The sequence below is a fragment of the Stegostoma tigrinum genome, chromosome 36 (assembly GCF_030684315.1).
Source record: "Stegostoma tigrinum isolate sSteTig4 chromosome 36, sSteTig4.hap1, whole genome shotgun sequence".
Lineage (NCBI taxonomy): Eukaryota > Metazoa > Chordata > Chondrichthyes > Orectolobiformes > Stegostomatidae > Stegostoma > Stegostoma tigrinum.
Window position 1 is genome coordinate 6,066,968 of NC_081389.1, and position 15,131 is coordinate 6,082,098.

Below are 15,131 nucleotides of genomic sequence, written 5' to 3' on the forward strand. Positions count from 1 at the left end.
GTCAGATGGGATTTTAATTAGTTACCATTCAGATTTAGTACACACAATATTACTAACACCTCTCTTAAACTGTGACATATAGCATGTCCTGTCATCAAAAAGAAAAATCATAAGCACATTACTGAGATATAGCATTTTATAACTTGCACTTATAGAATACTTAAATAATTGTAAGGTGTCCTAAGGCACATTATAGTGGTGTTACCAATCAAAATTTGAAACCAAGCTACACGAGGAAATAATTCGGCAGATGACTAAAATCTTGGACAAAAAGCTAGGTTTTAAGGATTGTTCAAGGAGGAAAGGAAGGTAGGGAGTTGGAGGGTTTTAGGAAGAAAATTCCACAGCTTTAGAACCTTGGCAACTGAAAGGACAGTGAGCAAGTACACAGAGTATAATTGGGGAATCACAAGGGACAAGAATTTGAAGAACACAAAAACTCGGATAGTTATAAGGCTGAAGCTGGTTACAGATAAAGGGAAGGGCAAAGATGGGATGGGATTTGAAAACAAGGAACAATGAAAACCTGAATACAGGAAAATGAGCAAAAACCAAAGCAATAAAATTATTTCTCTGGATCACGATGAGAAAAGCAGAATGGGCTCCAGAGACAGTGTGCTTTGTCAAAGCTACTGACAATCATCTATCCTTGCTGATCCCCCAAATCCAGAAACACACACTTTACTAAAAGGCCTACTTATTGAAAAACAGTGCAAGTTTTCTCGACTACAATGTTTAAGTCACATCATTCAGCAATTATTTAAATCTGGTTGTTTCTTTAAAAGATCGAAAGCACTTGCTGCTGTCCCCTCCCAGAGCTAATACATTGGATTAATTAAGACAGATGCAGATGCCTTCAAAGTTACAGCAAGTGGCAAATATCGGTCTTCTATTTACTAAACACTTTGCTGAATAGTTTCAAGCAACCCACTGTACAGCCAAAGAAAATTGCAGTTATACCTAATTTTTCAAATGTGCAGTATATAGGATGTGACTGCAGGAAGAAACCCTGTCATTTCTCTCTATTCCGTTCACCCCCAGACAGGAGCATCGTCAGTCAACAATGAGCGCTCGGCCTGCCTGCTCCTGGTATCTCCCAATCAAGAACCCGCAAACGAATTGCCACCCCAATTGCTGCCCATAATCTACACAATTAATTGAGAGATACAACCATATTTGCAAATCCTTTGCAAGCACAAAAGCAATGGCGCAGCACCACATGGTTCCTGCAGAAACAGGAGGTTGTCAATAGGAGTTGCAGGTAGATAGACAACATCAAAAATGACACATAGTGGTGACTTGTATGGACAGCAGCAGCCTGCTCACTTGTGTTTTTATCAGTTGACTTTTGTTAATGTGGAAGATTCAATAAATCAGTAAAATGGACTAAATTTCATCAGATCTAAACTTAAAACAAATAAATTGGCAAAGGTTCAGTCTCTTTGTGATGCATTTCATTCCCACACTTAATCAAGAATCTTGAGAGACACTGTCCATTCAGCTGATATGCAAACTGCAAGGTCACAGCTTCTGTTCTAATTTCTAATTAATGTAAGACTTGTCACCACTCAATTTTAAGCAATATCTTTTACTGAATGCAAATATAGCATTTTCACTTCAGTTAATTGATATTGCTCCTGCCAAAATTAATGTTTGATTATCCTTAAATATGCATTTATTGCGTTGGTCTTGGGACATGAGGTTGACTTGTTACTACTACTTCAGAATGTTTATGTGCATGGTCTCAGCTTCACCTGATCCCAGATGTAGTGTTTGTAACATGGTCAGCCAGCTGGACTTCACAGAATACGAGTTCTACGATTGGTGCTGTTAATCTGCCCTGGCTGACAGATAAAAAAAAGGAATGGCAGAGATTCTGGCACTCAAGAGCTGACTCTGAAGAGGCAGTACAAGATTAAAGGACTCTTACAGTAATAGATTCAGTCATACAGCATGGAAACTTTCAGTACAACTAGTCCAAGCTGACCATGTTCCCAAACTAGTCCCACCTACTTACACTTGGCTCATATTCCTCCAAGCCTTCCCTATTCATGAATTTATCCAAATGTCTTTTAATCTGTGTAACTGTACCTGCATCCACCACTTCTTCTGGCAGTTCCTTCCACACACAAACCACACTCAGTTTAATCAAAGTTGCCCCTCATGTCCTTCTTAAATCTTTGTCCTCTCACCTTTAAAAATATGACCCTTTGATTTGAAATCCACGCATGTACCTCCAGGGAAAGACGTCTAACATTCAAGAGCCAAATACCCCAATAAGGTGACTCCTCAACCTCCTACACGCCAGTGAAAAAGCCCTGTTGTTCCAGTCTATTTTTATATCTCAAACCTTCAATTCCTGGCCACATCCTATTAAATCTTTTCTGAACCCTCTCCAGTTTAATAATATTGCACACAACACTCCAGCAGAGGCCTCACCAACTCCTGTATAACCTCAACATGACATCCCATACTCAATGGTCTGAGTGATGAAGGCCAGCGTAATAAACACCTTCTTACCTACCCTGTCTATCTTTCATCTGCCTCCTATGTTCTCATCCAAATCATTTGAGCCAGTACTAATCCCTGCGGAACCCCACTGGTCACAGGCCTCCAGTCCAAAAACAACCCTTCACCATCACCCTCTGTTTCCTACCATAAAGTCAATTTTGTAGCCAGTTGGCGACCTTATGCCCCCTGAATCCCATGTGACCTAACTTTACTAATTAGTCTACCATGCAGAACCTTGTCAAAGGCTTTACAGAAGTCCAAGTAAACAATGTTTACCACTCTGCCCTCATTAATCTTTTTGGTTACTTCATTACAAAAAAAATCAATCAAGTTTGTGAGACACAATTTTCCTCACATAAAATCATGCTGACTATTCCTCATCAATCCATGCCTCTCCCAAATGTATGTAAATCCTTTCTTCCAGAATCACCTTCAACAACTTACCACCAATGACAGAATCACAGGTCTATAGCTTCCAGGCATCTCCTTAGAGTGTTTCTGAAACAATGACACAACATTAGCCACCGTCCTATCTTCTGGTACTTCACCCCTGATATAAATATTTCTGCTAGGGGACCTGTAATTTCCTTCCTAATTTTCCACAACGTCCTGGGATACACTTGATCGGGTCGTAGAGATTTATCTGCATACTTTCTAAGACCTCCAGCACTTCCTCTTCTTCATATATAAACCAATGGTGGCTTAGTGACAGGTACACCCAGATAGAAAAGGGAGGATTGGCAGTCATTCTTGAAGTCAGGATGTTCCACCAATACCTTTATGGACAAAAATGTGTGATAATGCCAAACCACAAACTCCGACTTGGTCTGCTCAAATAGTATAAGACAGTGTTATCCTTAGCTTCGGGCTGCAGCGGTGGGCTCTAATACCACATGCTCATTATTAGATATTAGAGAAACACCTCGATGCCAAGTAGTGAATGTGGATGCATTGAGCTGCCTCCTGTTAGCAGATACATCACCAGTGGTACCCAATGGTAGAGTCTTATGGTATTAACTTTTCTAGATACACTCCTAGTCACAGCTGACAATATAGACCTTGGACACAGAAAGATCCAGTCCTTTCAAAACTGGAACTGGCGATGGGAGAAACCAAAAGGCCACGATAACTAGAACTGAAACCTTCTTGGACCCGGAGTGACCAGATCACAGTAGAGATGATATATCGTTACGGGGAGCAACAAAGGTTGCCACCAAATACTGGCTGAACTCCACCGGGTACATAAATGACATGTTTCAATATCTTCAGAGGTAGTAGGAACTGCAGATGCTGGAGAATCTGAGATAACAAGGTGTAGAGCTGGTTGAACACAGCAGGCCAAAGCAGCATCAGAGGAGCAGGAAGAAGGGTCAAGGCCCAAAATGTCAGCCTTCCTGCTCCTCTGATGCTGCTTCGCCCCACTGTGTTCATTCAGCTCTACGCCTTGTTGTTTCAATATCTTTTCAGCTCTTGCTTTTTCCTCTTCTTTCACTCTCCTCTAGTTCAAGTTTCATTTAGTTTTATTCATTTACTTTTTGACTCTCACAATTATTCCTCCATCATCAAACCTGGATCACAACTCCTAACTTCTCATTTGTTACTCTATCACAAGCAAATTCTCAACCTCTGTATTATTTATGGTCTGTTTCATTTAATAAAAAGCCTTGGATTCCTGAATTGTGAAAGCACACGTTGACAACCTAACATATCACGACATCTTGATGAACACAATTAGTTGACAAATCATTAATGTTCTAAGAACACAGGAAACGATAGGCTTTTCGGCTCCCCCATCACCCCACCTCTCCTTGAGTGTCACTAAGTATTTTTTGTTAGAGTTTCATCATAAACGCTTTGAAAAATGGTTCAAATGCAACAGGTGATGTGTCATGTAAACCAAACAGATGTTATTCCTAATATACATTTGAATGAGTCAATCTTTGAAATGCATTGGAAAGAGGGACACCTTGGCTATCAGTGGCCTGAAGCACCAGCTCTTCTGTCTCTGCCGGAAACAGAATTTTCTTTGGCTGTGAGAAACAATATAATTGAGTACTTCACAAATATTGCAGTGGCTAACTTTTCAAATCAAGGATTGGCAGCTGGTTTAGGAGTACTTATGCCCAAGCAATCAGCGCCACAGCAGAAATCATCACCAGGAATGGAGCAGAGCAGTGGTAGAAAACTGCAGGAGGTAATGCTTCTCCTGATCTCTTCTAATGAAGACATCAACTCCTTTCTTGGTTACAATTCCACAATTTTCAGTGACCATCTTAAACTTCATTAAAATACCTATTCTTCATCTCAGAGAAGTGACAAATGACAAGAACTGCCAATGCCCAAATGCAGCAAGACCTGGGGAAAAACCAGGCCTGAAACAACAAGTGAAAAGTAGTAGTTGTGCCATACAAGTCCAGGCAATAACCATTTCCAAAAACCGAGAATCTCATCATATCCCCTTGACATTTGATGGCATTACCATTGCTGAACTTTCCACTATCAACATCATTGACCAGAAATTGAAATGGTCTAGCCATATAATTACTGTGTCTACAGAATAGGTCAGAGGCTAGGAATACTACTGTGAGTACCTCACCTGCAAACAAAAAGTCTGTTTACCATCTACAAGGCACAAGTCAGGAGAGTGACAGAATTCTCTCCATTTACCTGGATGAACGTAGCTCCAATAACACTGAAGAAACTTGACACCATCCAGGACAAAGCAATCTACTTGACTGACACCAAATCTACAAACATTCAGCTCCTCCATTACTGACACACAGTTTCAGTAGTGAATTCCATCTACAAGATGGACTTCAGTAACGTATCAAGGCTCCTCAGATAGCACCTTCCAACCCACAGCTGCTATGATGCAGAAGCAGCAGGAACAAAGGAACATCCTTCCAAGTCACTCACCATATTGACCTGGGAATATATCATTCCTTCAGTGTTCCTGAGTAAAATCCTGGAACTCCTTTTGTAACATCATTATGGTTTGCCTGCACCAAATGGATTGCAATGGTTTAGAAGGCAGTTCATCACAACTACACAAGGGGCAACAAGCACTGGGGCTTCTAGTGACAACCACATCCCACGAACAAATGAAGAAAAAGCTAATCCGCATTCAGGATTCTGTATCCTTGGTCATTTCTTGCTGATTGCCACGTTTTATTCTGGTCACTTGATGATGGATGGTAGGGCGAATGAGGATAGGTAACAATGATACAATTTTTAAAAGCCATGGAAGAACAGAGACCCAGCAAATCTTTGAAGGAGGCCAGATGAATTGAAAAAGATTTGAAAAAAGTGACATAAGAACTTTGGCTTTACTCATAGAAGCATGGAGTACTAAGAATGATACTTGAACTTCTAAACTTCAGAAATTATTATGAGAGATTGTAAAAATTAGACCTGCTTTCTCTAGAGTTTAGAAGTTCAAGAGTGATCTGATTCAAATATTCTAGCTATTAACAGGAGAAGACAAGGTAGATCAAGACAAGCTATTTCTACTGATTGGGGATTCGAGAACAAGGGTGTATAGTCTGAGAATTAGGGCCATACTACCTTTCAGGAGAGATGTTAGGAAGCATTCTATACACAAATGATGATACAGGTTTAGAACTCTTTTCCACAAACAGTTGTTGCCATATCAATTGTTAGATTTAAATGTGAGATAAATAATTTTTTGTTAAGCAAAGTTATTAAGGGATATGGGCCAAAGGCAAGCATAAGGAATCAGGCTATGGACCAGCCATAATTTTACAGAATGGCAGAACAGGCTGGAGGAACTGAACAGTCTACTCTTGTTCTTATTAACAGGCAAATTATGCTGAACATTTACAAAACACTGGTTAGGCCCCAAGTGGAGCAATGTGCTCAATTAGAGTCATAGAGTTATACAGCATGGGAACAGATCCTTGTGTCCAACTCATCTATGCAGACCAGATATCCCAAACTGATCTAGTCCCATTTTCCAGGATTTAGCCCATATCCCTCTAAACCCTTCCTATTCATGTACCCATCCAGATGCCTTTTAAATGTAACTGAACCCACCTCCTGCACTTCATCTGGTAGTTTGTTCCATCATGCACCACTCATGAGAGTGTTGCCCCTCAGGTCCCTTTTAAACCTTTCCTGTCTCATCTTAAACCTATGCCCTCCAGTTTTGGACTGCCCTACTCTGGGGAAAAGACCTTGGCTCCTCACCCTATCAATGCTCATTATTTTATAAACCTCAACAAGGTCACGCTCCAATGCTCTAGGGAATAAAAGGCCTAGCCTATTCAGCCTCTCCATATAGTTCAAAGCCTCCAATCCCAGTAACACCTTTGTAAATTGATTTTTAACACTTTCAAATTTAACAACATCCTTCCTATAACAGGGAGACCAGAATTGAATGCAGGATTCTAAAAGTGGCCTAACCAGTCCCATACAGCCACAACATGAGATCCCAACTGCTATACTCAATGCATTGACCAATGAAGGCAAACATGCCAAATGCCTTCTTCACCATCCTGACTACCCACAACTCCACTTTCAAGGAGCTAGGCACCTACACCCATAGATCCCTGTGTTCAGCAATACTCCCCAGGACCTATCATTGAGTGTATAAATCTTGCCCTGTTTGCGTTACCAAACTGCAACATCTCATATTTATCTAAATTAAACACCATCAGCCACTCCTCAGCCCACTGGCCCATCTGATCAAGGTCCCATTGTACTCTTAAATAACCTTCTTCACGTCTACTCCACCACCAATTATCATGTCACCTGCAAACTTACTAACCATACCTCCAACAGTTATATCCAAATCATTTCTGTAAATGGCAAAAATCAGTGAACACACCACCAATCCTTGCGGCAGACCAATCTGAAAAACAACTGCCCACCATCACCCTCTCTCTCCTACCTTCAAGCCACTTTTGGATCTCATTGGCTAGCTCCATGGATTTAATGTGATCTAATCTTGCTAACCAGTCTACCGTGCAAAAACTTTTTGAACACCTTGCTGAAGTCCATATAAACAATGTCTACCATATTGTCTTCAATTTTCTTTGCCACTTCTTCAAAAAACTCAATCAAGTTAGTAAGACATGATTTCTCACGCACAAAGTCATGCTGACCCTCACTAACCAGTCCTTGCCTTTCTAAATAAATGTAAATTCTGTTCTTCAGAAACCCCTCCAACAACTTACCCATCACTGATGTCAAGCTCACTGGTCCATAGTTCCCTGGTTTTTTCTTAAATAATGGCACCACATTACCCGCCTCCACTGCTCAGGTACCTCATCTATGCCTACTCATGATCTCAATATCTCAGGAAGACACCCAGCAATTACTTGCCTAGCTTTTCACAAAGTCCTGGTTATATACCAGATCAGGTCCCAGGGATTTATCCACCTTTATGCATTTTAAGGCATCCAGCACCTCCTGTTCTGTAATGTGGACATTTTCCAATGTATCATTATTTATTTCCACAAGTTCCCTAGCTTTCATGTCCTTCTCCACAGTAAATACAAAATAAGTATGAGGTTGTTGACTTGCTTGCCAAGCTGGCTTGTTTTTGTTCAGACCCAAAACGTTAACTCCAATTCTATATGTTTGTTGAGTGAAGTATGAGTGGAGAATAAAGCAAACAAAAGCACTGGACATGACCAGTGGACATGGATGGGGTTATACAAAACAAAACACAGCTTTATAAGAAGGATGTGGAAGCTTTGGAAAGGGTACAGAGGAGATTTACTAGGATGTTGCCTGGTATGGAGGGAAGGTCTTACAAGGAAAGGCTGAGGGACTTGAGGCTGTTTTCATTAGAGATAAGAAGGTTGAGAGGTGACTTAATTGAAACATATAAAATAATCAGAGGGTTAGATAGGGTGGATAGGGAGAGCCTTTATCCTAGGATGGTGACGGCGAGCACGAGGGACATAGCTTTAAATTGAGGAGTGAAAGATATAGGACAGATGTCAGACGTAGTTTCTTTACTCAGAGAGAAGTAAGGGAATGGAACGCTTTGCCTGCAACGGTAGTAGATTCGCCAACTTTAGGTACATTTTAAGTCGTCACTGGATAAGCATATGGACGTACATGGAATAGTGTAGGTTAGATGGGCTTGAGATCGGTATGACAGGTCGGCACAACGTCGAGGCCGAAGGGCCTGTACTGTGCTGTATTGTTCTATGTTCTATGTTCTAAGTCCTTTTCCTTTTCTTACAGTAGAAGTTGTTGAGGGGAAATTTAATAAAGTTGTCCAACTCATTAATGAATTTGATACAGTAAATCAGGCAAATGTGCTTCCTGTAGCAGAACTGTCAGTAACAAATGGGCACAGATTTAAAACGACTGGCAAAGGAAACAGATAAGATGAGGAAACAATGTTTTTACAGCAAGGTGTGTGATGGAGAATACAATGTGCAAAAGGGTGACAAAAACAGAAACATAAATAACATTTATACTTGAAAGCCAAAATATTAAAGGACTATGAGGAGAAGCAATGCTGAAAGAGGAACTGGATAACTGCCAAACAGCAACAAATCAATAGGCTGAATGGTGTTCTTTTGTGCTATTATTCTATCTAATGTGATTTAGTGGTCTTGGCTGAGGGTTAAATATTGGCTAGAAGAGTCAGGAAAATTTGCCTATAAATGCAATTGTGTAGAACATAGAGTACAGAAACATTATCATTTAGTCCAACTGATTCCTGCTGGTATTTATATTCCAATCAAGCCTCATCCCACCCTTCCTCATCCAACTACTAGCATAACCAACTACTCCGTTCTCTTTTGTGCTCATGTAGCTTTCCCTTAAATATGTCTATGACTGAGTTCAGTGCTTTGCTTTCAGTGATATATATCAATTAATTCAGCTTAAATGTAATTTGCAGATGCTATAAAAAATTAGTTGTGCATTGACAATGAGGAAAGAAAACTACAGACTTCAGTAAAATAACTAGCGACTGGTCAGGTGGGCTGAAAGATTGCAAGTAGAATGCAATTCAGGAAAGTATGAGTACATTTACAGAAGGCAAACAAGGCAAGGGAAAACACAATAAATAGTACAATATTGAGGTATAGAGGAACAGGAAGAACTTGCAATGCATATTCACAAATCCCCAAAGGTAACAGTACAGATTTATTCATAAGATAATTAAAAAAGTATACCAATACTTTCTTTTATGAGCAGTGACTGTAAATGAGACGACATTTCTTCACCCAGAGAGTGGTGGGCTTGTGGAATTCAGTGCCACGGAGTGCAGTGGAGGCCGGGACGTTGGATGCCTTCAAGGAATCAAGGGCTACGGGGAGATTGCAGGGAAGTGGAGTTGAAATGCTCATCAGCCATGATTTAAATGGCGGAGTGGACTTGATGAGCCAAATGGCCTTACTTCCACTCCTATGTCTTATGGTCTTATGAATAGCATCGTGAATGGTATAAAACTCTAGTTAGCACCCAGTTGAAGGTCTTTTATTCTGCACTACAGAAAGGATATAATCTCACTGGAGAGGTACAGAGGGCTGGACAGTCTTAGCTACCAAGAAAAGTCGGCATTTTGTTTTGGAACATAGGGTCTGGAGATTTAATTAAAATGTATAAAATAATGAGGGGCCTGGGTAGAACAGAAGGAAGAAAGTACTTCAGGGACAGTAAGGACTGCAGATGCTGGAAGCAAGATTCAATAAATGTGGAGCTGGAAAAAGCAGAACAGGTCAGACAGCATCCGAGGAGAAGGAAAGTCAACGTTTTGGGCCAAAACCCTTGGTCAGCTCCACATTTATTGAGTGAAGGAAGTATTTCCCTTGGTGGACAGATCATTAACCAGACGGCACAGATTAACTAAAGTGGTGGAAAGATTAGATGTCAAGGAGATCTTTTTTCACCTCATCTGGTACTCACTGCCCAAAAGGGCGTTAGAAGCAAAAAGCCTTACTGCATTGGAAAATATACTTCGCTAAGCAGTGTTGTAACTTACAGGGTGACAGACCAAGAACTAGAATGAGGGGCCAGGCTAGATAGCTCTTTTTGGTTGGTACTGATATAGTGGCTCCAATGATTACCTGTGAATGTTCAGCATTTTATTGGAATTGTAGTTAATTTTCTCTTCATTAACAGAGTAGCAGAAATGCTAATGGTCACAGCCTGATCATTTCTCCAATCTCGTAACAGATGAAGTCTGGGACTTTCCTCCCTTCTATTATTTAACTGCTCACTGCATTAATCAGTAACACTACTGGGTCAAAATAAAATGTTAATTAAAAATGTGTAATTAAATGAAAGACATTAGAACATAAAGGTACTGCATTACAGATAATGTAAGTCAACATGTCCTATTTAATAAATGCCAAAGCAGTCATGTTGAGAGTTTTTAATTATTTCCTATTCACATCTTCGGCCGCCAACTCTGAAATTAATTTTTGATGCTGCACCGAAGCTCACACATTATATTCCTCACACCCTACACCGTTTAGACAGCTGGTTTAAAACCATTCCTACATGAATACTGATTAAACACTTTAAAATTGACCTTTCAACCCACGAACTTGCTGTACACTGTCAGAGAGAATAATTCTTACTGTAAAATAGTTCAGTGATTGATAGCTTTGCTGCTAGGTCAGTGAGCAAATCTCATGATATGTCACTGGTTGATGGTATGTTAGCCATGGTTCATTTGGCAACACATTCTCCTCTCAGCAAAGGTTTCTGGGTTTAGGCCTCATTGACACTCCAAGGCAGAGTAGAAGGATTACAGAACCAAAAACAGAAATTGTTGGAGAAACTCAGATGTGGTAGTGTCTGTGGACAGAAAGCGGAGTTAATGTTTTGAGTGCGGTGGCTGTTTATCAGATGGTGCTGGACCTGCTAAGTTTCTACAGCAATCTGTTTTTGTTTCAGATTTCCACCAGTACTTGTTTACATTTTATCATGAAAAGATTACTACAAGGTTTATAGGGGCTGGCTTTTGGATAAAATGTCAATCCCAGGCTGTATCTCAACAAGTGGACATTGATGATCCCATGATCTTCCTGGTGTCCTTGCAACATTCCTCTTTTAATCAACACCAGAACAATTCTCTGGACAGTTATGGATCTGCTGCTTGTTCACAAAAATAATTATAACGATATTTCAAAGACCATGCATTTACAAGTTTCCATTCAAAACAGATTTTTTCACAACTTTCCATTACCAATGAAGTATTCATTTGCAAGTTAGTCACTTGTGCACAGCAAGGCTCCACCACACAGCAATGAGACAAATTATTACGTAATCTGCATTTGTGATGTTAGTTGAGGGATGTACACTACCCAGGATGCCAGGAAAAAACACTTGTTCTTCTAAATAATGTCAGAGCTTTGTTCACATCCACTCAGAAGGCAGCTTGGATTTCAGATTAATGTCTCATTGAAACACATCTATATGCCATCGACCACACTGGAGTCTTAATAAAGATCAGGATCTCGATTTTTGCAGTGGGGTTTGAAAACATGATGTGACTCGGATACAAAAGAAATTCAATGACTGTAAAACGTTTTGGGACATTGAGGGTGTGAAATATCAGATATTCTACAGGGGCAGCGTGGTGGCTCAGCAGTTAGCACTGCTGCCTCAACCCAGGTTCAATTTCAGCCTTGGGTGATTGTCTGTGTGGAGCTTGTACATTCTCCCTGTGGCTGAGTGGGTTACCCCCAGGTGCTTCAGTTTCCTCCCACAGTCCAAAGACATGCAGATTAGGTGTATTGGCCATACTGACAATATCCATAATATTCAGAGATTAGCAGAGTAAGTGGATTAATGTTGGGACGCAGGGATGTGGTAGGGGTTTGGGTCTAGATGACACGCCCTTTGGAGAATTGGTTCTGACTCAATGAACTGAATGGCCTCCTACCACACTGTAGGGGTTCTATGGTTGTGAATAAATGCATGCTCTTTCTTGCTCAGTTTTAGACAAAAAAAGGTTCCCCAGGATGGGTGTTTGTTGAGTTGGCTCAGCTATGATCTAAACGCAGCCTGCCAAATTCACTGTGTGGGCAGATATGCCTAACAGCAATACACAAAGAATAGCACCTGGGTGGGGTTGTTGAATGTTCACTAGCACCTACAGAATCATAACCCAGCACTAGTCAACTCTTCCAGAAGAAGGTTTAAAAAAAAACTTCATCAAGGCTTTAAAGCCTTCTAAAAGACTGGGTGACATCAAAACAAGCAGAAATTTAGGAGTAGGATATTTATCACAGCAAACGAAAATATTTGTTAGAAAATTTGGTCTAAAAGGGATTGCAATGAAAAGAGAACAATAGCTCGGCAGGGTGTTATTATAGGACATCAATGGTAATACAAATACTAGACATAACAGTTGGCCCTTGTACACTACAGACCCAGGCAAAAGCAATTTGAAAGCCACCAAGACTGCAATTTAACTCTTAACGGAAACACAGAAGAATTAATGGATCTCAGTCAAACAAACTTTCTGCACACAAGTTCTCAGTTCTCTAGAAATACTTTTGGGATACAGGAATGCTTACTGTGCTATAAACATGTCCACAGCCAAATACGTTGTGGCAATGCTGATTCAGGAACTACACCTGAAACTCACTTATCTCTAGAGATTCGGACTGTTCTGCTAAGCGTTTCCAACACACTCCATTTTTGTTTGATAGTCCCAGAATCTGCTTTTTGTGGATGACAACACTTCATGTTTAACATTCTCCTACTCACTGTTGTACAATAGACTGAACTTACCAATTCTACAACCAACATATCAAATCAAAGCTCTGCAATCCTGCCACATTCAGTTGTGAAAACTAACTAGAAGACATTAAGCCACCATAAATAACCCCAACGTCAATGATGGTGTTTTGGGAGGGGGTGGGCAGCAAAAATGACATTCACAACATCTTCAGCCTGAAGATCCTGTTGAATTTACTCTATGCCACAGAAACAGCCGAAGGCACTGGATACTGCAGAGTCATGGGCTCTGACAATGTCCAAACTGTAGGAGAGAGAACTTGCCACCCAATGTTAGCTACATTCCTAATGAAGATGCTCCAATGCAACCAAAATATTGGCATCTCCACAATAATGTGGAAAATCACCTAGAAATGTCCTGTTCACAAAAAAAACAGGATAAATCCAATCCAACTAACTAGCACCCCATCGGTTTATTCTTGGCCATCAGTAAAATGATGGAAAGCATCACTGACAGAACTAGCAAACAGCACATACTCACATGAACCAAATTATTGATGCTTAGTTTGGGTTTCATTCAAGGCTACACAGCTTCAAATCTCCTTACAAACATTGGTCCTAACATGGACAAAAGATCTTCTTTTTGTAATACTTTATGGGATGTGGACACTGCTGGCAAGGTCAGCATTTATGGCCCAAATATAATTGCCTTGAACTTAGTTATGGGGAATTTCAGACAGGAGTTAAGTGTCAACCATACCACTGACTCTGGAGTTTCATGTAGGTCAGACATGGCAAGAACGACAGATTGCTTTCCCCAAAGGACATTAATGGACCAGATAGGTTTTTATGGTAATCAATGATAGCTGTCATGGTCATCATTACTGGCATTAAATCTGAACTTCTACCAGTTGCCATGGTGAACTCCAGGCGTGGTGAAAATGACCGTCCTTGTCATCAAGCATTTGACCAGGTGTGATATCAAGAATTAATCAGAAAACTTAACTCCAAGTGTGATTGCATAAGATATATAAAAAGAAACAGGCCATTTGGCCCCCAATCCAAACTGTTGCTGCACTTGAGTCTAGTATCTCCTCATCTAAATTTACCACCATAAACCTATATTGCCTTCTCCCTTGTCTGGCTTCCTCTTAAATGCACCTGTTCTACTCACTTCAACCATTTCCTGCAGCAGCAAGTTCCACATTCTTACCACTCTAATGAAGAAGTTCTCTATTGGATTTCTTAATGACTATTTTGTACTGATGACCTCTAGTTACGTTTTGACCCATAAGGAAAACATTCTCCCTGCATCCGCTCTTTCAAAACTATTCATAACTTTTTAAAAAAAGATCTTTAATAGTACATGCCTCAGCATTTTTTTTTACTAAGTGAGAAACAACCCAGCTTGTCAATCTTTTCATATACATCCTTCTACAGTACATGCTCTTTATAATGTGTCAACCAAAACTATATGCAGCACTGTTAACTGTCCTCCAAACAAGGTTTGAGTCAGGTTTAGCATACCCTCGCTACTTTTTAATTATAACCCTCTAGAAATAAAACTTCATGGTTGTTTTGCTTTTTCTAAATTATCTTACTGATCTGTGACACAATGTTTTAGTGATTTGTGTATTTGCACTCAAAGGTCTCATTGTTCCTTTATACTATCTAGACTTCTACTTTCCAAGTGATGTGACATTATTTTTCCTACCAAAATACAAAATCTCACTCTGCAAAGACAAGTGACTGTAGTTGAAACATTAACTTTGTTTTTCTCTCTGAAGGTGTTGCCAGACATGCTGAGTTTCTCCAGCACATTCTGTTTTTAGTAGCTCACATATATCTTGGTTGAACTTAATTTGCTAAACATTTTGCCTCATTCTGTAAGGTTATTAACATCTGCTTGTGAGTTGTTGCCCTTCTCCTGAGTACTGACC

General features: G+C 40.2%; 1 protein-coding gene across 6 annotated transcripts in view; it reads right to left on the reverse strand.

Moving 5' to 3' along the window:
* znf592 (zinc finger protein 592) overlaps positions 1–15,131 on the reverse strand; it is a 184,265-nt gene that overhangs the window by 166,952 nt on the left and 2,182 nt on the right. Inside the window, exon 1 of one of the 6 annotated variants that reach the window (XM_059640135.1) lies at positions 2,956–2,992. The exons of the other annotated variants lie outside the window; for them this stretch is intronic. The gene's annotated coding sequence lies outside the window, so the exon portion shown is untranslated. Of the gene's footprint in view, positions 1–2,955; positions 2,993–15,131 lie in introns of those variants that run through there. 6 annotated transcript variants of the gene reach the window in all.